Raw genomic sequence first — 21880 nt, forward strand, 5'->3', positions numbered from 1 at the left:
GTTAAAGTTTTTCCAGAATGGATGAATGATGTGAATTCTTACATTCAGAAAGCATGGTGAGTGCTGAACAGAGTAAATAAATATAAATATACATCTAGATAAAGGGGAGACCATAAAAACAGCAAAGATTAAAAAATCAAATAGATGAAGAATGGATTTATATCAGATTTCTTAACAGAAGACACAGCTGACAAGTCAATATAATTTCACCACTCTGAGAGAAAATACCAGGTATTTCAGGATTCTATTTTCAAACAAATTTTTATTCAGTAATAAGGATGAAATAGACATTTCCACACACACAAAGAATCAAAGTCTTCACTATTATCAAATTCTCATTGAGAAATTTCTAACATATGTACTTCAGGAAGAAGAGCTCAAACTCAGAAGGCAGACATAAGATGCAAGAGATAGTTTTATGCCAAGAAATGGTAAACATGTGCAAATCTTAAAAATACTTTGCAGTGTAAGAGTAAAAATCAGGATGGAACTAAAATGCTACATGACAATAACTTTTAAGGTAAAAGATAAGTCAAGGATTTTATACACAGGTACACACACATACATATATATGCATACACATATGCACATACAAGTATATGTATGTATGTATTTATATAGAAGATAAGACTTCCAAACTGGAATTGGTGGAGAATTGGGGAAAAAAATCAGTCAACTAAAAAAAGGCAGGAAAGGAAGTAGGGGGAGAAAAGGAAGAAAAGAAGGGAAAATGCACAGTAAAAAAAAAAAAAAAGGCAACAAATAATATATAGAAATTAAAGCAAATATGGCGGGCAGCCCAGGTGGTGCAGCGGTTTAGCGCCGACTGCAGCCTGGGGCGTGATCCTGGAGACCCGGGATTGAGTCCCACATCGGGCTCCCTGCATGGAGCCTGCTTCTCCCTCTGCCTGTGTCTCTGCCTCTCTCTCTCTCTGTGTCTCTATGAATAAATAAATAAAATCTTAAAAAAAAATAAAGCAAATATGGCAACAGTCACACTGAATGTAAATGTATTACCTTCCCTCTTAAAAGACTGAGATTATCAGATTAGACAGAAAGACTAAATACAACATGTCTTGATTCCAGCAGATATACATATAATTTATAGACATGAACATTTAAATTAATGTGATGGAAAAGATATATCAAGTAAATATTAACCCAAAGAAGGTTGTTGTAGCTAGAGTAACAGCAAACAAAACTGGCCTTAAGACAAAAGGAATTTTTAGAGATGGATACAATATAATGATCAAATGAACAATTTGTCTACAAAATATGACAATTTTAAACTTGTATGTATTTAATAAAATAGCTATAAAATGTGAAAAGTGAAAATTTACAGTATTACAAAGACAAATTTGACAAAGCCATCTCATATTCATGCCTCTCTGAAACTGGTGGACCAAGCCTACACAAATCAATAAGGATGGGAACAGGGATTATTACAAACAGACTGGAGAGATCTTTTTAAGGTGAAATGTTCTAAAATTACTGTAGTGATGTTTGCACAATTTATAAATTTACTAAAAATCATTGAATTATGCAATTTTAAATCATTGAATTTTATAGCATTTAAATTATACCTCATTAAAGCTGTTAAAAACAAATCTATAGGGATATAGAAAATTTGGGAAACCTATCCAGTACACTGCATTTGCCAATTAAGATACAAAAATTCTACTCAAGTGCAAATGGAATGTTTAGAAAATTTTGCTTCACATGACACCACAAAGTAAATCTCGGCTAGTAAGAAAGAACTGACATCTGGTAGATCATATTTTTTTAATATAATTAATTAAAAGTAGAAGATTAAATAAGTGATTTTTAAAATTCATGTCTGAAATACTTCTAAATCATGGACTTAAGAAGAAATCACAATACAAATTAGAAAATACTTAGAACTGAACAAATAAAAGTACTGTCATTAATGTAAGATAAGCTAAGGTAGGTATTTATTTAAAGATTTCTTTACCCATTATATATAGAGAGAAATTAGGTGCACATGCAAGCAGGAGCGGAGGGGAGGGAGAGGAAGAATCCTCAAGCCGACTCCCCACAGGGCAGGGAGCCCAACTTAGGCTCAATCCCACGACCCTGAGATCATGACCCAGGCTGAAATCAAGAGTCAGTTGCCCAACCGGCTGAGCCACCCGGGGACCTTAAGGTAGGTATTTAAAAGGTCATTAGAGGGGATCCCTGGGTGGCTCAGCGGTTTGGCGCCTGCCTTTGGCCCAGGGCGCGATCCTGGAGACCCGGGATCGAATCCCACGTCGGGCTCCCGGTGCATGGAGCCTGCTTCTCCCTCTGCCTGTGTCTCTGCCTCTCTCTCTCTCTGTGACTATCATGAGTAAAAAAAAAAAAAAAAAAAAAAGTACATTAGAAGTCTTAACTACTGATACTAGGAATACATAAAAAGAGCTCATTACACATGCAGTGGTTTTTTAATCTTAAGAGAAAAATATGAATAACTAAATTTGAGAACTTACATGCAAGTTACATGGCCTTAACTTCAAAGGGCTAAAAATGTGTGTGGGGGGGAAGCGTGTGAATATTCAGAGGATTTTAAATGTTTCTGCCATGTCTGGAAAGGAGAAAAATAAATTGTCTTGGTCTGCAGATGATATGACTGTGTAGAAAACTTAAGAGAATTTATACACTATTAAGTAATATAGAATTTACTATTAGAACTAATATGTTGGTAAATTTACTTGGAATGTACAGAAACCAAGTTCATTGATACGCACCAATAATAAATGGTAAAGAAATGTAATTTTTAACTATTAAAGACATTTAAGACATTTTGTAATAAATGTCAGAAAGGTGAGAAAGATCTACATAAGAAAACTTTAAAACATCATTGAAAGACCTAAAATAAGACCTGATTTAAAAATATATTTATATGCACATAAAATAAACATAAAATTACTTACATATACATAAAATATTCGTAGATGGGTATATCCACCATCAGAAACACATTCATTTCCCCCAGATCAATCTCTAAATTCCATGCAATTCAAATTAAAAATCACAATAGATTCTTCTTTTTTTCTTTTTTTCCTTCTCGATGTACATAGGTCTATCTCGTTAAGCTGATCCTAAACTCATGTGGAAGAGGAAAGATCCAGGAGAAACATTTTTTGAGTCAAAGAACAAGAAATATCAAGATTGCATCTGACTGCAAAGTACCACCAGCAACAACAAAATACCTACAGTGGCTTAAATTGAGTATCATTTGTATGACATAACAAAAGTATGTCTATCTATAAAGAGAAAAAATGAAAATATGCTAACCAAAGCATTTGAATCTGGATCTTTCTGCCAGTTATTTCTAAATCTAAATTAATAAATGGACACTGTGATTATACATCAGTCTCTATGAGCTTGACCTATGAATCCGCTCCTATGAAAGGATTCATTTTCCACACAGTGATAGAGCCAAGTTTCTGATCCTACAAGTTCAGATCATCATAAATTCATGAAACTAAATGCCATGTTATGAGACCACTTGATAGACAACAGTCTGACTTCAGGTAGTAGCTCTAAAAGATTACCACCTTGAAGCCTTCTATTCGAAACTAATTCTCTCTGTGCCAATTTCATGTTTATTCACTATCCTTCTGATTTGAAATTCAGCTTCTCATATTAATCTTTATAAAGCAAGATTATGTCTCCAACCTGCATGACACTCTCCAGTCAAAATTGCTTACAATGTGCTAGACACTGCTCTAAAGTAGGAAGGAGGGGTAGGTCGTTACACCCACTACAGAAAAAAAAAAATCTAAGTGATCATTGCCATTCCAGGGTATGATGTAGATTTCATGATAGCATATGGCATTGTGCTTTGCCTAGAGTGGCACCCAGTAAATATTTTGACTAATTGGTTGTCACAGCAAATAAAATAAAACCAACAGAGCAATCCATACTTTTTGGATATTAAAATTCCCCAGAAATGTTTCCTTACCATGTAACTCCCGTCATATGCCTAGTAGAGACAAGTGAAGTCAAGCCAATTTAATAGGTTAAATGGTTCAACATGGATAAATGAGATATGCGGCATGGGGCATGGTGATCCGAGGGCCTACTCAAGTAACACTACTCTTGTGACTAAATTGATCTTTTTCAGAAGAATTATCAGCACATCTTAACATGACACTGAGAAGTAATTAAATGTACTTTGGTCTGAAGTGGGGAGAAGGATGTGGGAGAGGGAATAAGTTTTTGTTTTCTTTCACAGTCAAAAAATCAAAGAGAACTATGGTTTAATGCTCCAGGACATTACCTAGCCAGGGGGGGCGGGAAGGGTTAGGGGTGCTCTTGTGGCTCTCCCAGAATATCTTTCTCCTCGTGTTGCTGCCAGACTTTCTTCCTTAAAGATACTACATAAATCACTACTGGAGAAATAATTTACAGCCACAGAGGAGGAAAGGGCGGGGCGGTGGGGGTTGTAGATTACAATGAGAAGTCCTGATTTTTCAGCAGACTCTATGAAGACGGAAGCAGGAGGCAGCTGGATAGGAATATGAAACATATTGTGCCCAAACAGACTTCCCATCTTCATGCTGTGGCTGGGATCCATCTGTTTATCATTGGATGCAACACAGGCTAGGGCAAAATGTGCCATTAATAGTTTTGGGAAGTTGGGAAGCAGAAGGGGAAATGGTAAGCCACAGAAAGGTTCACAGAATTGGCTGCCTTCTAACTAGCCACATTTAACAATGTGTTTACAGACAGCAGCAAAATTTGCAACCTGGTCTTCCCAATCAATCCCTGGTACAAGACTGTTTCTTACCAGGGAGAATCACAATCACCAGCAGAAGAGATGATATAGGATATGTTTTTGTGGAGAGACAGCCAAAAAGATGAAGAACTTAACTCTTGGCATATTTCTTCTTCCAGCTATCTCAATTTTGATGAAATACAAAAGAAGAGAGGAGATTTACATTTGCAAACAACAGGTAAGAGGAAACGATTGACACAATTCATTATATGATCTGCTTTTCAGGAAGATGTGGGCTTTCAACATTATCCCCAACGTTATCCCCATGTTTGAGCTATCTGTGTTTCACCATATGGATCATTCTCACAAGAGGTACACAATTACTCCACTCACATGTCAATTACTAATTGACATGTGAGTGGAGTAATTTGATATAGCTGTTTAATCTGAACAATTCAACCCAAAACATTTATTCTCCTGAGTTTGTGATGGGCTTTAATTTTTCACTTGCATCATTTTTGAGAAGCATCATGCTGCTCAGGGAAAAATTCTCTGAGAAGAAAACTGTTAAGTGGAGATCACAAGGTGTAATGGAACTCTAGTCTAATATATTAATTGACCTGTTTTATCTTCTGATAGTTTCTGTTACATTTGACCCTGCCGCCTTCATGCAGTTAGCCTAGAAGAATCCACCCCCTCAAAGGAGGATTATTTTATCAGAACTCTGAGAATCAGAGTTGTCAAGGCTTAGATGCCAGGTATTCAACAAAAGGATCAGAGGAATATATGACCAATCCCTACCACGTAGGTTTGTTTACATAAGTATGTGAATCACACACAAAACTAAAATATTTCATCCATCTGATTCACCTGGAACCACGTGACTCTGTATGGAATTCTGAACTGTGGTCCACATTTGCCCAACGAATAACATTTATTTGGTGCTTGCTCTACTGTACAACTTGTAAGGAATAAAATGAGAAGTAGGCTACCTTACCTGTCCCCCAAGAGCTTAAAACTTCACAAAGTGAGTAAGAAATACATCCAGATAAGTCTGATAGAGGCATTATGTGAAATACCAGAGAGGCACCAATCAATCTAAAATGCCACAACCCAATGGCACCTGTGTCCTTCAGAGCATCAAAAGCTATTATTTTTTGTGGAGTTTCCTTGTACATTAATGGTTTGCCTGACTAGAACAAATATTAGCCTATCTCGGTACAATAGTTTTCCTAGCACATAGCAATAGCCTGGCTATTCAAAGCATATTTTGTGGAAAGAAGGAAGGAAGGAAGGAAGGAAGGAAGGAAGGAAGGAAGGAAGGAAGGAAGTCAGTTATGCCAAGGTCTATTTTTGTTCAGTGAAATATCAAATTTTATTTTTTAAGAATTTAGAAAAATAGCCTTGTGTGTTAGATTGGCTACTGCCAAGCTGGCACCACCAACAACCTCTTCCAAGCCTGAGAACTGCACTGGAATCCTCTTGCAGAGTTATGGAAGAGGACCTGGGATAGACGTGGAAAGTGAAGCTAATTTCCTGCTAATTTTCTGATTTTCTGGAGGTATTTGCACACATACACACAGACCAGGTTTGGACATCCACCCACGAGGCTGATAGAGTTAGTGAGGGCTTCTCGGAGATTCTCAAGAAGTGCAGAGGCTTGCAAACAAGCTTTTGAAAACTACTCCATGTGTTTCAGGCTGTGGGCATCAGTGTCATGTCTTCTGACCTTCGGGGCAGCCTCTCTGACCTTCAGTGGCAGCACTGGTGAACCCCTCCGCCCCTCCTTCCAGCTCTTCCAAAAGTTGTACAAGTTCCTAATTATCAATTAAACTCTTTATATCTGGAACACAAAGAATGGTTTCTATTTCCTTGCCCAAACCTGACTTGTCCATTCAGAAGTTTATCCGGCCCTCACATATGACCACACTCACATGAACAGTGTCTGTATCTGGATTATTCCATTTCAGTAATTTCAGATTAGCTTTCTCTTTGGACAAAAAGAAACCAGTCCACAGAGAGAAAAGACTTTATTTGCACATAAGACAAATGATATTCAGTCAGTTATTCTTTAGGATATCAACCTAACTCTGCTTGTAGAGTAGACATTCAGTTCTTCTGAATAACCATTTTAATTTCGTGATGATAGTTTTGTTGGGTATCTCCAATAATTTAAAATAAATCTATACCTCTCAGCAGGTATGTTTTCATTCCCATTTATAGCTGGAAAAGCTGAAACCTATAAGAGTCAATAGTAGCTCTGATACATCACATTTCTTACTTTGGAATAATATTAAAAACCCAATATCATTTGAAATAGAAGGTTTCAAAAATAATGGTAATTTTTTTGTAGCCAGCCTCATGAATAAGAGGCCGCGCCGTGAAACTTAATTTTAAACTTAAGAATATAAGCCACACATATTCAACTGATTCATTTTAACTCTTGGGAACACTTTATTGTATTTTCCTAAAGATTTTTACTCAGATTTTCCACTTCCAGAATTTCCCAGTGCAGTTTGGTCCCAAAGCCTACCAAATCCACTAAGATTGCTCACAGATAATACCAACAGTGCAGCAATAGCAACAATTAAAAAAAAAAAAAAAAAAAAGAGAGAGATAGTCCCAAGTTGAGAACCCTTCATGGAATTATGGGACAGGCTTCTCCAGTCAATGTCGAGAATGCCAGGACACTATAAACACAGAGCGATGCAACACTGAGACAGCCTGGAGTTCACATTGGCCTCTTCCCTGTGGGAACAGCTGTACTGAGCACAGACGGCTCATGTCTTCCTCACTTCTCACTTTTGGGTTCAGGCTGCATTAGTGTCATACTGTTCTTGGTTTCCCAGTACATGGTTCAGAGTACCCCACCGAGCATTCTCGTGACAGCCAAATCTCCACCACTACCGTGTCATACCTGTGTGCATTTTCTTTCTTCTATTTTCATGATCTTAAAGCAAAGCCCACCCTGGCACCAACAGGTATTATGGAGAAGGGAAAGGGATCTAACATTTAATGAGAGACATAGGTTAAACTGAGTGTGCTATAGTTTGAAGGGCTTCAAAGAGGTCACATTAAATGACCTGGTTCTAAATGAGAAGATTCTGGGTGATATGAGTCTCGGATTCCTCTTCTGCAGTAATGAATGCCATCTTCCTTGGTAGCAGGCAGTATTCACTGAAATAATGTGCACGAAGCACTAAGTTCAGTGACTAGCACACGGTAACTACAACAATAGTAGAAACTAGCCTGATTATGCAAAAATGCTTTTGGGGTGAAAAGACTTGCTGTGCCACTTACTAGCTGCATGACTTGGGCCAAAGCCTTTCACCTCCCTGAGCCTGATGGCCTCACGTGTCAGATGAATCAATACCATCTGTGCTCTTAACTCAAGGGCTTCCATGAAAGGCAAGTAGGAATGTCTCCATGAAGGTAAACCATACATTGTCAATCTTTTTTTTTTTTTTTTTTTTAAGATTTTATTTATTTATTCATGAGAGAGAGAGAGAGGCAGAGACATAGGTAGATGGAAAAGCAGGCTCCCCGCAAGGAGCCCAATATGGCACTCAATCCCAGGACCCTAGGATCAGGACCTGAGCCAAAGGCAGGCGCTCAAGTCCCTGAGCCACCCAGGCATCCCCATTGTCAACCTTTAAACGAGGTGTGTGTCACTCCCTCACCCACCAAGTTTGCTTTGATGAATTGGCAATCTTATGAGGCCACAAAAGAAGTACTAGACAGCACTGGAGTAGAATAATGATTATCAGAGAACTTATACTCAGTCATAACACCTTAAACCAATTTGTATAGAAAACCTCTAAATAAAAATACATCAAAGCATAACCTATCAGCATTTCTTTCAAAAAAAAGTGGTCAGGAAACAAAAGCTATAACAAATATAAGAAGTTCCACATGCTTTATTGAACTCCTTTGCTGGAGGCAGGAAGTACGTGAATACAAATTCCCCAGATTCCAGAGAGGTAGTGTCCCCAGCTATGCACACATCATAATATCCCCCCAAAACTCCATTAGCTAAACTCCTACCTTGCAATTCTAGAATCACATAGTATTCCCTATGCTTTAAAAGTATATGCATTTTACACACATATTCAATTTAAGAACGCATTGTAGAAATTGTTCAAACATAAGCTGTTGCTTCTTTTTTTTTTTTTAACAGTTAAATAGAATTACAAGAGGAAGAAGGAATGTCATTATGAAATCTGTGTGTATGGGAGGGCCAGAGAAGGACCGAGGGCAAACAGTAAGCTGTGCTATCAGGAGGAATTTAAACAGGTAGTCAGGTTTCTGAGTATGGAAAGGAAAGAAGTTTCAATTGGACTACGTTCAACAGGACATGAGCCCGGAAGGACTGCTTTAGTCTTATGATATAAAAAGAAGTTATATAAGTTGAACAAATGCTCCTCTCTTTCAGGAATGTCTTACACAAGTTGCACAAACTGTCAGAAGCCTTGGGGAAATAGCTGGTGGCAAAAATGTTTGTCCAATGCTCAGCTGATAGGCATGCATTGCAAAACTCTCCCTGGTATTTATTACCCTCGCCCTGCCCCCCTGCACACACACACATCCACACAGCAGTGACTGCACATCAAAGTGGAGTCCTTACTACCCTTTTGCCCTTCTGAGTTCCTGCCAGCAGATCAGGTCTGGTTCAGGGAGGTGTGCCTCTGAGAGCGTCTTCCTCCCTGTGCCATCCCTGTTCTGGATATCAATGGAGGCCTCCATGTCTACAACTGTTTATCTCATAAAAGACACATTGTTCAAAGCCACACTAGGAAAAGCATTATAGATTGTACCTTGGGCATATCTTCTCAGCAGAAAAATGGCTTCAATGACCTAATTATTCCTACCCTTAATTCTATGATCTTTTAGAATTTTTTAAAATATTTTATTTTTATTTATTCATGAGACACAGAGAGAGAGAGAGGCAGAGAGAGAAGCAGGCTGTGGGACTCGATCCCAGGAACCCCAGGATCACAACCTGAGCCAAAAGCAGATGCTCAACCACTGAACCACTCAAGTACCCCTTTTTAGAATTTTTCAAGAGAAAAAATTCTAGTTGAGCTGAAGAGATGGAAGGAGTGAGACGCACAGAGAGAGAGGCAGAGACAGAGGCAGAGGGAGAAGCAGCTGTGGGACTCGATCCCAGGAACCCCAGGATCACAACCTGAGCCAAAAGCAGATGTTCAACCACTGAACCACTCAAGTGCCCCCTTTTTAGAATTTTTCAAGAGAAAAAATTCTAGTTGGGCTGAAGAGATGGAAGGAGTGAGAGGAAAAAAGAGCAAAAATCATCTCAAATCACTTGACCCTGTATATTTAGTATCCCCACCCCAAGAACTGAATCTTCATTGGCTAAACATTACTAGTGCTTATGCTTCAAGTGAAATTTTGAATTTTCCTTTCCAGCTTGAGTTAGGGTGATAAGGCAAACATATTCAGACTTCTCATGTTATAAAAGTAAAAAAGTACCACTTTTCCCCCCCAAGTGTTGTCCAGGATCTATTTGCAAAACTGTTACTTAAAGATTGTGTTAATTAGATTAATGGAACACACATCTCCACCACAGTATAGTAAAGGAGGACTTATTAATAGACCTAATTCTTACCTCCTCCTTCGAAGAGGCTGCTGTTTCTGTCTTGTGTGTCATGGGGAAACGGACCACATAAAGAGAATAACAGCAGTGCTAAGCAACCTGAACCGAGCGCGCACTCTGTGCCAGGTGCCACACCCAGCGGCCTGCATCTATGAGGTTGCATGATGCTCACAGCCACCCGCGGAGGCCCGAGCTGTAGCTCGTCCTGTACTTCCTTCCTCTGCACGTCCCACAGCTGGGGGGTGACACCCGGTCCTTCCCCCTGCACTGTTCTCTCCTCGGCTGGCATCTGTGGCCATTGTTCACGGGGACTTCCGCCACCACTTCTTGGCGTCACAGGATGTGGTGCCTCTGCTCTTTAAGCAAGGGCTCCACAGCCACAAGGTTTCTATGCTTTTCTATTTTTAGAAATTAACACAGATGTGCCTTTGGGCATTGTTTTTCAGGGAATTTGTACCTCTTTTCTTTGCCTGGGCTGTTCTCATAAAGTGTTGTCATTCCATTTCCAGTCACATCTAGTGCGGCTTGATAAATGGATTTTTGAACCAGTGGCTAACTGTGCTCTGGGGTGGCACTTCCTAAGGGTAGGGGGAGTGTGTGTGTTCGCTCTCCAAATGAAGCTGTGACAGAAGCTACTAGATTATAAAAACATGGGCTTTGGAAACCAGCAGACCTGGGTTAGAATCCTGGCTTTATCGATAGCTCCTGCAGGCCCTTTGAAAGATTCCTTAATTTCTATAAGCTTCGGCTTCCTTTTTGGTAAAATGGGAATAATGATAATACCTACCTCAAATAGATGTTGTAAAAATTAAACATCATTTTGCATAATATAGTTATTGGCACTTGAGAAATACTAGCTACTATAATCATTTTTTCAAACTCTCACTGTACGAACATCGTTGCTATCATTCATTTAATAATATTCTGTAATATGATCTAGCCATTCTATACTTAAGTGGATTCCCTGGGAAACCTGCACTTATTTGTACAAAGAGACCTTTAAAGGAATGTCTTTGAAGCATTATCTATACCAGTTGTTAGAGGATGACTTGTGCCCCCCCAAATTCATATATTGAAGTCCTAATTCCCAGTACCTCAGAATGCGACTGTATTTGGATACAGGGTCTTCAGAGAGGTAATTAAGTTAAAATGAGGTCATTAGTGTGATCCCTAATCCTCTGTGACTAGTGTCCTTATAAGAAAAGGAGATTAGGAGCCCGACATAGGAAGACACAGCCATGGAGGAATTATCCAAGGAGGAAAAGATGGCCATCTATAAACCCATCTATGGAAGCTTCAGAAGAGACCAGCCCTGCCAACATCTTCATCTTGGACTTCCAGCCTCTACAATTGTGAGAAAACAAATTTCTATTGTTTAAGCCACCTGGTCTGTAGTACTTCGTTTGGCAGCCTTAGCAAACTAACACAGCTGTCACTTTTATTAGAAATCTAGTATGTGGGCAGCCCCAGTGGCTCAGCGGTTTAGCACCGCCTTCGGCCCAGGGCGGCCCAGGGTGTAATCCTGGAGCCCGGGGATCAAGTCCCACATCAGGCTCCCTGCAGGGAGCCTGCTTCTCCCTCTGCCTGTGTCTCTGCCTCTCTCTCTCTGTGCCTCTCATGAATGAATAGATAAAATCTTAAAAAAAAAAAAAAAAAAAAAAGAAAGAAAGCTGGTATGCATTAATTGGATTAATCATTATCCTTGGTCCATGACACATTGTCATCATTGGGCTATGAATGTTAGGCTTACATTTATTTATTTATTTATTTATTTATTTATTTATTTATCGAAATAAACATCTGTTGATCCCATCTCCCAACACAAAAATAAGACTAGAAATAACTTGCTTTTAATCAAACATTCCACCAGCCTTATCTTTGTCTCCTAAATGCCCATCAATTTGAAGGTAAATAAATTATAATATGTTCATAGAGTGGAATACTATACATCAGTGAAAGTGACTGAATTAAAGCTATAATTATTTTTTAAAGCTATAATTATTAATATGCATAAATATCAAACATATACTACCCCTGGGGAAAGAGGGAAGGTAGGGACAGGATTGGGGTGGATACAGAAAGGGTTTCAATTGTATTTGTAATGTTTAATGTCTTAAGCAGAATGCCAGAATGCAAATAAATACTATATTATCTATGTTATTTATATGCCTAACTATGTCATAAAAACAAGTTTTATAAAATAATTTTAAATTATCATCTTTAGTGTCATTCTCAGTTATTAAAGACAGGGAAGCAAGAGGCGCTATGGCCTGGGAGGGATCCTTACTGTTCACTGTCATCCCCACCATGTCCCCCTTCTAAACAATTAGGAGGATTCTGTAGTTCTGTGATGTCCCTGACCTTGAACCTCACTGAAATCTTCCTCATATATCCGCAGACAGGCTGTTCTAGCAGTCATATTTCAAATCCTTCTAGTTGGTCAGTAGTTTACCATTTGCCACCAAGGGTGACTATAGGTAATTATATGAACCTCAAGGTTCTATGGAACCACCATGACAGACATGTGGAAGTAAATAAAGTGGAAACTCTCCTTGCTGTTAACTCATTGTAAATCAGGTCAACAACAACAACAACAAAATTCTGCCTAATTGAAAGCTTTGATGATATACTAAAAATGCTAATTTCAGCATTTCAGATCAAGCTTAAAAAGATCCAACTGAGATTTTATTCTTTTAAAAAACTGCATTGTATGGCAGTAAGAGCTCAGACATACCTGAGGTTGAATCCAGTCTGATGTAGATACACTGTTTGATTTTGACTAATTACCTAACCTGTATAACTCTTGATGTCCTGTCCTTTTTTTTTTTTAAGATTTTATTTATTTATTTATTTATTTAGTTAGTTAGTTAGTTAGTTAGTTAGTTAGTTAGTTATTCATGAGAGACACACGCACACAAAGAGGCACAGACACAGGCAGAGGGAGAAGCCGGCTCCATGCAGGGAGCCTGACATGGTACTGAATCTCGGGTCTCCAAGATCAGGCCCTGAGCTGAAGGCGGCGCTAAACCGCCGAGCCACCCGGGCTGCCCTGTCCTTTCCTTAATACAGAAACGATGATCACTACTCGATGATCACTACTCGGCAAAGGTTTTGTAAAACTGTACAAGGTAATACATGTAAAGCACTTTTCACAGTGCTGCCACATGGCATGTTTCCAGCATATATAAATCCATCCCTTCCGTCCTCTGACAGTTAAATTATCCAAGATAAACAAGAAATTTTTAAAAAACCCATTGTTGTTACTACAACTATTTTTGGGATCCTCTTAAAGTCTTCAATATTCCAGCAACGGTAGAAAATAAATGAGAAGGCATAAGAAGGGAAAGAAGTTAATGACAAACATGATTTTTCTTTTTGCTGCAGGGTCCTACCAGTAAATTTACAGGGTTGAAGCAGATTCAAGGAAGAAAGACACATTTAAAAAATGGTATAATGCTAAATAATGAGAAAAAAAGATCACAATAAAGATATTTGATAAAAGAGGTGGCTAATGTGGTTTTAGTAATATCTTTACAGTTTCTTTTAAGGAGGAGAATTTTGAGAAATGTTTACAATATTGCAAATCAGAATGAGACACAGATTTAAATTAAATCAGGGAGACTTCAGTTAAAACTTTTCAGATTTCCATAGTTAAAAAACACTAGGAATAGTTCTGGAATTTCCATCCCTGGAGATCCTCAAATGGATTATTTTTTGGCCTGGATATTTTGGAGTATTCCTTGCTAAACCAACAAATCCTTTTTTTTTTTTTAATTCTAGGATTAAAAAAATAGAGATGTACATTACACATTTTTATGATTGTATATGACACAGTATTCTAAGATTTTATTTATTTGAGAGAGAGGGAGAGACAGCACAAGTAAGGGGCAGAGGGAAAGGGACAAGTAGACTCCCCTCCTAGCAGGGAGCCCAATGTGGGGCTCATTCCCAGGATGCTGGGATCACGAACGGAGGCAAAGGCAGATGCTTAATCAAGGGAGCCACCCAGGCACCCATGTATATGACATCATATTCTAAAATGCTACTTTAATTTTTTATCAAAACTCTAATCCTAAAAGTGTAATTTTTAGTTGTCCTTTTTACTCAATATTGTATCAGAAGCATTTTCCCATGTTATTTAATATTCTCTGAAAATATAATATTCCTTCATTATTTGCTTGTTTCAGATCTTTAAGATAAATAACTGTGTGATGAATATCCATGAATATAAGCAATTTTGAAACCCTTTTTGTCTATTGCCCTCCAAAAATATGTACCAAGTTACACTTCACCAGTGCTACCTATTTCACTTCATCCTCAGGCACTCTGAGATTAGCATTTTAAAACCCTCTTTGCCCTTATGTTTACCAGGGAAATCATATCCCATTGTTAATATAATATGCATATCTTTGATTACCAGTGAGGCTAAAGGTTTTTTAATAAGTCCATTCAGAATACCTGATTTGTCCTGGAAAAGCTCATATATAAAAGCAGCCTTCTAAAGAGTCCTCTATTAATCTGTCTCTACAGAGACACCCCAATTTGAAAGCAAACTTTATTAGACCAGATGAAAATGCAAAATCCAACTACATGCTGTGTACACATACATATAAAGAAACAGATAACTTAGACATAAAAGGAGATTAAAAACATACAAATAGTATAAGAAAGCTAGAGTAGCTATTTTGATATCAGACATGTCAAACAAATTAAATTGCATGGTCAAAGCCAACAACTCTTTTCCACTCCAGAACTTTTTCATCATTAATGACAAGCTGATTTTATAGAATGAATAAAACGTTTTTATGTATTTGAATTTTTTAAATGATTTTACCACAAACCAGAAGAAAATAGGGGAAAATGGGGAGCAAATAGCTGAGTATGGAACTATGTGAAACAAAAATAAAGTGGGAAGTTGGGTTCTTTATCATGTATCTTATAACGGGGACAAGATTGCCCACCATATTTTCCAGAAGAAAGTTATACGAAGGACTTTGGGTTTCTCAGGTGGCAAATCTCATATAATTAAAAATAGTTAAGGGCCATCTGGCTAGCTCAGCCAGAAGAGTGTGTGACTCCTGATCTCTAGGTTATGAGTTTGAGTGCCACATTGGGTGTAGAGATTACTTAAATCAATTTTTTTAAAAACCTTAAAATTTGCTCTCATGAAATATGTTATAGGCAATCACTTTTTAATAAAATTGTAAAGAAAATGTGACTGTTAGAATCTATACATATCTCCTGGAGAGAAATTTGAGGACTACTGGACTCTTTTACAACCTGATGACCAGCAGGGTAAAACTACAAAAGAAAGATCCTTTGAAATTTATGCCACTACAAAATGAGGTGTACAGGACAATCTTGATCACTAAAAGACTTAGTCAACATACTCTACTTATTTTTTTCATGTCAGTTACCACAGAATTTGAAATGAAAAGCTAAAGTAATTTATCCATGTCAATTATATTCCTTCTTTCAGTCATGGATTATTCAACCAAAGTTTGATGACACGAGGTGATTGATTATAGGTATAGTATTCCTAAAACATCATTTATCTAAAATGAGTTCATGTTCACCAGAAATTATATTTTTTCAATTAAGATGATTTTTAGATTTTAATTTTTAACTTCTGTTTGGAAGTAAACTCAGATGCACAGAGAAGTTGCAAGAGTAAAAAGAGTACCCATTTGCCCTTTACCCAGATTCTTCTATTTGTTAACATTTTGCTCCATTTTCTTGATCATTCTGAACCATTTGAGACTAATTTGTATATATCACAGCCCTCCACCCCAGGTGCTTCAGTATGTATTTCCTAAAAATAAAGATATTCTCTCATATGACCTCAGTACAATTAATCAACTTCAGTAAATTTAACATTGATGCAATACTTCTATCTAACCTACTATTTATATTCCAAATTTTTCACTTGCCTCAATAATCTTTCATAACACTTTTTCCTTCAGAACTGAATCCAGTCTAAAGTCACCTATTGCATTTAGTTGTCAACTCCTTTAGTGTCCTTTAATTTTGAAAATCCCCTTAGGCCTTCCTTTCTTTGTCTCTTATGACATTGATATTTTTAAAGAATTCATTCTCTCTTATTTATTTAACAAAATTTTCTTTATTTAGAGTTGCCTGAGTTTTCCCTCATTATAAACTCAGATTATGAATTCTTGGCAGGAATTCTATATAAAGTGATGTTATGTCCTTCTCAAGGTATTGCATCCAGAAAGGATGATACTTTTTCATAAAAGAAAAAAATGTTTTCCATAGTACCTTAATAGATTGTTTAATGTAAAAATTAAGCTCCTGTTAATTTAATATGCTTTTTCTAAATTAAGTAAAATGTTATTACATATAAGAATTTTTATGTTTAAGACAAGAAAGTCATCCAACATTTTATGTATATATTTTCTCAGCTTTTCTATTCATTACCTTTTCTGTGATCTTTTTTATGAGCAAGCACTCAATAGCTGTAGGCTATTCAGTAGTCTACAATAGCTGTAGAACCATCTCTATAATATTCATTAAATCACTTCAAATGAGTTTTCAAAAAGTGTCTTCTTTTTAAAACATCTTTTGCGATCAAGACCTCCAAATGAAAATATTTGCATTTATCCCATGTCACTTGCTTATTTAATTATACTAAATGAAGCACTGAAGTCTTGTTACAACAGACAGTAACACTTATATCTCTAAATTGACACTAAAACTACTATTAAATATGGCATGATTTCTTGAGACTTACGCTCTGTTTTACTACACGTCTGTATTACAGATGAATTCTAGAGAAAAAGTCCATCCTAACAGCTGGTTTCAGTTCATTGTACTTTTTCTTAAAGAACATTTGTTTTCAATTTGTCTATAAATAATGGAAGAAAACACAGCTGAGGGGCCCCGTGTGATTTTTATAGAAGGTTCCTTTTTGGAAATCTGATAAGCTTATAACCACATATGTTTAAAATCATTCTAGTATAAAATTCAGAAAGTTGGGGTGGGGAAAATCCTACTTGCCAGGGAATTCAATGTTTATTTTATCTATTCATTTCTTAGCACTATTTGTCAAACATTTTGTGCTTTAGAAATTTTAGAAAAAAACTTAAGTACATGTTAAATTTGACAACATTCATTATAAAACTTTAGCATGGAAATGTTACTAAATTGATTATAAACCACAAGTACATGGGCAAAAAGAAATAAAAAATATGTGTTAATGACATAGAATGATAAACCTATACACAGACCTATTGAAAGTACAATACTTTAGCACATACGGGTGTGTCAGATATGGGTATGCCTGCATTGTTAAGAGGATGTGCCTTCTTTTAGAAGGATACAAACCTAGCAATACAAAACAAACAAGAAATTTGATAAGGTCTTGAAGATTAAAGATGTTTTTCTGGTGGGCAATGATCTGGCCAACAGAATTTAACTTTATGTGTGCTATATATTCTTTAGTAGATAATAGTTGATTACATCTTCATTTATTTATGTCAGATGTAATGCTCTGCTTTGGAAACGGAACCAGCAAATTCCAATTAGAAATGAGTTTGTTATATGTATTAGTCATTCTGTAAGGTACTATAAGCAATTAAAATCACAATTTCTTTAAATTAGAATGAACTGAATTTCTTTTTTTTTTAAGATTTTATTTATTCATAGAGAGAGAGAGAGAGAGGCAGAGACACAGGCAGAGGGAGAAGCAGGCTCCATGCAGGGAGCCCGACGTGGGACTTGATTCTGGGTCTCCAGGATCACACCCTGGGCCAAAGGCAGCGCTAAACCGCTGAGCCACCTGGGCTGCCCTAGAATGAACTGAATTTCAAACACTGGATGAAGTATTTAAGAGTCTTTGATAAGGGGGTGCCTGACTGGTTCAGTTGGGGGAGCATGTGATTCTTAAGCTCAGGGTTGTGAGTTGGAGTCCCATGTTGGGTGTAAAGATTACTTAAAAATTAAATCTTGAAGAAAAAAAAGAGCCTCTGGTAAGAATTTAAAGTATAGCTTTAAAAAGTTCTAGAGAATTATTCTTTAACATAAATTTTTATTAATATTATGCCTCCTCCAGGGGATCCCTGGGTGGCACAGCTGTTTGGCGCCTGCCTTTGGCCCAGGGCGCGATCCTGGAGACCCGGGATCGAGTCCCACGTCAGGTTCCTGGTGCATGGAGCCTGCTTCTCCCTCTGCCTGTGTCTCTGCCTCTCTCTCTCTCTCCCTCTCTCTCTCTCTCTCTGTGACTATCATAAATAAATAAAATTAAAAAAAAAAAGAGTAGTAAATGCTGGGGTCTAATATTTAACATGGTCAATCTAGTTAACAATACTGTATTGTATACTTGGAAGTTGCTACGACAGTAGATCTTAAATGTTCTCACCATATACTCACAAAAAACCATATTTATATGAGAAGATTGGTATAACTAACCTTACTGTTGAAATTCTTTTGTAATATATACATGTATCAAATCATTACATTGTACACCTTAAAAAACCACAGTATTATATGTCAATTATCTCTCAAGAAAGTTGGAAAAATAAACACAGAAAGGTAAAAATAGAGGAAAAAAGGAATTAAGGAAGGAAGGAAGGAAGGAAGGAAGGAAGGAAGGAAGGAAGGAAGGAAAGGGAGGGAAGGAGGAAGAAAGGGAAGATTAGTTTACAACGGTCATCAGATTAAATGCCTTTTTAAAAGATTTTTCAAACACCATTTCTAAAGCAAACTGAGTGGAAACAGAGAGAACTCTGACAACTCGCAGACTCAGCCTTGCTGTTATTTATGGAAAGACATAAGAAGACATCTTTTGTCATAGTAGTTTTCTTTAGGTTTTGAATGTTTTTGTCAAAGAACCACTGAGATGCAAATGTCACACAAATGAGTAAGAAGAGGATTTCCTTCTGAGCACAACTGACAGAACAGGTGCTGGATAAAAGGGAATATATCCAACCACTAAGGAAGGACACACTTCAGATTTGTTAAAGGTTACTCATATTTCTCATCAAACACAAAGAAGCTGTTTGTCCCATAAAATAGAAAATGTCAGAATTTGGAGAATGGCAAAATTGTTAGGAATATGGAGTTAGGAGCTGAACATCAAGTTTAAATTATAAATTTGCCACTGATTTGCTCTGTATTCTTGAGTAGTCAACTTTTTTTAAAAAAAAAAGACTTTATTTGTTCATGAGAGACACACAGAGAGAGAGGCAGAGACATAGGCAGAGACACAGAGGGAGAGAAGCAGGAAAAGCAGGAGAAGCAAGCTCCATGCAGGGAGCCTGATGCGGGACTTGATCCCAGGACTCCAGGATCATGCCCTGGGCTGAAAGCAGGCGCTAAACCACTGAGCCACCCAGGGATCCCCGAGTAGTCAACTTTTTGGTCTCAGTTTCTGCATCTGTGCAATGGGAGTCATAATATTTACCTCTAGGGTCATTAAGAGGACTAAATAAACTAGTGCATGTAAAGTACTTAGAACACAGCCTACCACAAATAAGTACTCAAAAATATTTGTTATTACCTACTTTCCTAGAGCAACACAATATAAGGGAAAACACATCTGCCAAAATCTTTTTTCACCAAAGATTAGCTATTAGATTTCTTGTATTTAGTCTGATCCAGGCATGTCTATTCAGCCAGATTTACCTTCACAAAGAGCTTCATTATTATTTTTTTCATTATTACTATTAATCAAATCAGGTTGGCTTAATAGCATATTTTCCTTAATAGCATCTTAATAGGCAAAGCACACAACTCCAAAATAATGTTGGATTTAGTTAGCATACGTCTCCATTTTAATCTGAGTTTGTGCAGTGTTTTATGTTGATCAGTCCACAAGTAGTTACTGAGTGTTGAATTGGCCCTTAGCATTTTGCAAGACACAATGAGGAAACATTTCAGAGGGTTCCAATTTTGTTAAAGAAACTAGATTTAATGACCTAAAATGAGTAATGAACAGCTCCTTCAACCCTGTCCTTGGTCATATCCTCCTGGCCTAAACTTCCCTTGCCATACCAGGCAGGAAGCCCGGATTCCACAGCTTTCTGCTTCTGTTTTTCTCAGTCACAGAACTTTGCTGCCCTGATTTGGAGCAAGTTTAAGTTCACTCACCCTTATTAGACCCTTGCTGCTGCTCAATAATATTTTTCTTCATCTTTCCAATCCTTTATACATTTCCTATAAATGCTTCAGTAATGGGGCATGTGGAAGGAAATGCAGGTTTTGCAATCAAGAGACCCAGATTTTAATATGAGCTTGTAATAAGCGTGTTGCTATTTAAGCCTTAATTTCCTTATCAGCAAAATGGGAATAATAATGTCTTTATAGTACTGTTATGGACTTTCAAAGAAAGTGTATGTGAAGTGTCTACATAGTAACTCACTCATAGAAGACACTCAGTGGCTTTCTTCAGACCCTGTCACCTCTTCCACCTCATGGATACCACTTTACTAAAGAAAGTGAAACCATCCTGCATGAGTGCTCTCTTCCTTTGACTTAAACTTTTTAAATTATGTCTCTACATGGGTCTCTTCTCTTTTCTCTCCTGCCTTGAGAAGACATATCTCTCCTGTCCTGCACTTACTACACCTCTACTCCCTCCCTACTTCATAGAACCAGCATTATTTGCTGCTTATTTTATGCCAGGACCAAAGCACTAGTGATTTGAAGATAAAAGACCCATGTTCTGCCCCTGAGAAGCCCACAGTTAGGTGGGGAAGGTGGACAAGCAAATATGATCACAAGACAACGAGGTACACATATGGAAGTATGAGAGCACATGAGAATCCAAAAACAAAATGAAACAAAAACCAGCTAGCATTATGATATGATTTTCTATCCCTCCACCTTATCACACCAAGAGACAAAACTATTTAAAAATGAAACTTCTGCCTTCTAGGGTCCTCTTGCTTGGACTATGTTTGCAACCTAAGAACATATATCAAAGTTGCCAGTATCACAAGGCACCAGTAACTGGCACCTGCAGGCACAAATGAACGCCTTTGTCCTCTCACACTTAGACAACCTGCTCTACTCGCCACTGAACATTCCACTCATGTATTTAGCAGTGGTACCCATCCCCACCTCCATCCATGTCCCGACACATACAAACAAACATATACCCATACATCTCTACAGGGACAAACTTCAATAGTCACCTCAAATATCACATTAATTCAGTTATATGTCACATTCACTCAGCATGTAGTTACTCATAGACAGGAAGAGTCATTCATTCATATGTGCTTTGTCAACCCCATACTGCTTTCTCTGACACCTCCTCCATTTCTCCTCGTCATCAAACTTGAAATCCTAGAGTCGTCTTTTAATCTGCTCCCTCTCACCCATTTCATTTCCAAATCCTGTAAGTAGTTCCTTCCCAGGGCTTCTCATATCTGCCTCCACTTTTCTCTTCTCATTGTCTTCACCTACTCAAGGTCATTACACACACCTAGACCACAGTCTCCTAACCAGTTTCTCTGACTTCAAACAGGCCATCCCCACCCAATCTGTCCTATTTCCAGTAAGTGAGTCTTTCTCAATAATAATATCAT

The 21880-nt window shown here is 37.5% G+C and overlaps 2 long non-coding RNA genes across 2 annotated transcripts; one reads left to right on the forward strand and one right to left on the reverse strand.

The window, feature by feature from the left end:
* Positions 1-277: 277 nt before the first annotated feature.
* On the reverse strand, positions 278-10573 carry LOC118351499 (uncharacterized). Its single transcript, XR_004807005.2, has 3 exons — positions 10347-10573; positions 2931-3098; positions 278-2338 (listed from the first exon to the last, which is right to left on the reverse strand). It is a non-coding gene; the product is annotated as an uncharacterized LOC118351499 (long non-coding RNA).
* Positions 10518-13815, forward strand: LOC112642761 (uncharacterized). The gene is made up of 3 exons (XR_003125414.3): positions 10518-10718; positions 11523-11686; positions 13719-13815. It is a non-coding gene; the product is annotated as an uncharacterized LOC112642761 (long non-coding RNA).
* The last annotated feature ends 8065 nt before the right edge of the window (positions 13816-21880 follow it).

The sequence above is a fragment of the Canis lupus genome, chromosome 19 (genome assembly GCF_003254725.2).
Source record: "Canis lupus dingo isolate Sandy chromosome 19, ASM325472v2, whole genome shotgun sequence".
NCBI classification, from domain to species: domain Eukaryota; kingdom Metazoa; phylum Chordata; class Mammalia; order Carnivora; family Canidae; genus Canis; species Canis lupus.